This window comes from Hemitrygon akajei, chromosome 13 (genome assembly GCF_048418815.1).
Source record: "Hemitrygon akajei chromosome 13, sHemAka1.3, whole genome shotgun sequence".
NCBI lineage: Eukaryota > Metazoa > Chordata > Chondrichthyes > Myliobatiformes > Dasyatidae > Hemitrygon > Hemitrygon akajei.
In genome coordinates this window covers 110,597,613-110,599,953 of record NC_133136.1, presented here as the reverse complement: position 1 = coordinate 110,599,953, position 2,341 = coordinate 110,597,613, and positions in this window count along the sequence as shown.

Genomic DNA, 2,341 nt, shown 5'->3' with positions numbered 1-2,341 from the left:
TTGACAAATGGGAGCATCTATGGAAACACTATGAATTTGGTGAGCTGCTTTTATCTGGTTTAATATTCGTAAAGAATTCTTTAAGGTAAAGTTTTGTTGGATTAGTTTATCTGTTGAGGCATAAGTGGAAAGCAGAAGAGCAGGAAGTGAAGGATATTTAACAACAGAGGCTTCCAGCTGTAGCTATGAAGGATTTTCTTCAGTCTCAGCACCTCCACGTTTCCAGTGTGTAAGAGCCCTGGAGTTAGCTGCCCAATAGTAATGTTTGAAAATTGACAGACCAAGTCCGCCCTTCTTAAGAGGTTTGTGCAGGTGAGCCTTAGATATCCTGTGTGATTTATAGCCCCACACGAAGGGCAATATGATAGAGTCGTTTCTTAACAAAGGATGCATTTAAGTATATAGGCAGGTTTTGAAAACGATATAGAAACCTGGGTAGGGTCACCATTTTGATCATATTTACCCGTCCAATCATGGATAAGGGCAGTATCCTCCAGGACTCGATATTCCTTCTGAGTTTTTCTAAGGATTCTGTAAAGATAAATTTGAAAAGATGCTTTGGGTTCTTAGTCAGTTTAATCCCCAAATAGGTGAAACAGTCCTTCTCTACTCTAAAAGGCAATATTTTCAGAAAGTCTTCAGTAAATTGATCCACTAGGGGCATGAATTCGCTCTTTCCCCAATTTATGGTATAGCCAGAAATGCTGCCAAAGGAATTTATATATTCAGTAGGATGGGAATAGAGACCACTGGGTCGTCTAGACAAGTAAGGAGATCATCCGCCTACAGGGTCACATGGGTCTCAATACTGCCCATCTTAATACCTTTAATGTGTGGGTGGCCCCTAATGCCAATTGTCAGGGGCTCCAGTGCTATGTTAAGCAGCAGGAGGGACAATGGGTCCCCTTGGCGAACACCACATTGCAGGGAGAATGGATTGGATTTATCCCCATTTGTGAAAATGGAAGATTTTGGATTGGTATATAATATTTTAACCCATTCTATAAAAGTGTCGCCGAATCCAAACTTCTTGAGTGTTGCAATTAGATAGGGCCACGCTATCATATCAAATGCCTTGTGGGCATCTAGAGACAGTATAGCAGCTCTATCATCTTTCCCATAATCAGCATACAAAATATTGAGAATTTTGCGGACATTACAAAAGGAGTACCTGCCCGGGATAAATCCCGTTTGGTCCGGGTGAATGATATTTACTATATGCTTACCGAGCCAATTTGCTTACACTTTTGTAATTATTTTCAGATCATAATTTAGTAGTGCAATGGGCCTATAGCTTCCAGGGTCCATTTCATCTTTATTTTTAATAAAACACAGATATTTGCTTCACTGAGAGAGAGCGTGGGAGCCTCTTGTTTTTAAAGGTATCACGAACCATTCTCAGCAAAGTCGGTGTGAGGACATCTTGGAAGGCTTTGTAGAACTCTGGCCCGAACCTGTCAGGTCCAGCTGCCTTACCAGTGGAAAATGCTTTGATGGCATCCTGTAACTCAGACAGTGAGATTCCAAATCTAAATTCTCCTTGAAAGCTGCATCTAATTGTGGGAAGTAAAGTGGATCAAAAAACTTATCAAAATCTTCCTGTGTGGCTGTTGATTTGGAGGTGTAAATTTCTGAATAGAACTCACTAAATGGTTTGTTAATATCCTTTAATGCTTAGGATACTATATGCATAAGGATCAGGCCAGATTTGGATATTATTTTGTAAATGGTTCGTTTTGCTTGTTCTCCTTTTAACTGCCTTGCCAATAACTTCTGTGGTTTGTCTCCCAACTCAAAATGTCGCTGTTTATGTAGTATGTTGCCAATTTGTTCCCCTAGAATGGAGTTGTATTTGTATTTTAATTTGAGAATGTTATTATAATCTGATTGGTGCAAAGAATTTTTTGGGGGGTGTTTCTTATTTACTCCATTTTTCATAATTACTATGAGTTTGGGAGGTTATTACATATGGATTATCATCTATTTGTATTTATACCTTAACCTATTAATTATGTACTCTCAAGCTCTCTGTATTCATGTTTCATTTAAGTTTGTTTAAAATTAAAAAAAAAGATTTAAAAAGAAAAAGGAAATTGTGTGTGAGCGAAGAAGGGGATCATCTGTGGTGACAGAGCTCTGTGTGATATTTACTTTGCACTGCTAGGAAACAAAAACAACCCCTGCAATCATAACATTATTTAGCTCAAGGAATCTAAGACAGAATTTCAGAAGTATTGCTGGGATCCACAAAATCGTCAAACACCTTGGGTTTGTGAGAAATTTTAAAAGCATTAGAAATAATGATTTACAATAGTACATCAGGTATTTTGTTAATGGATTC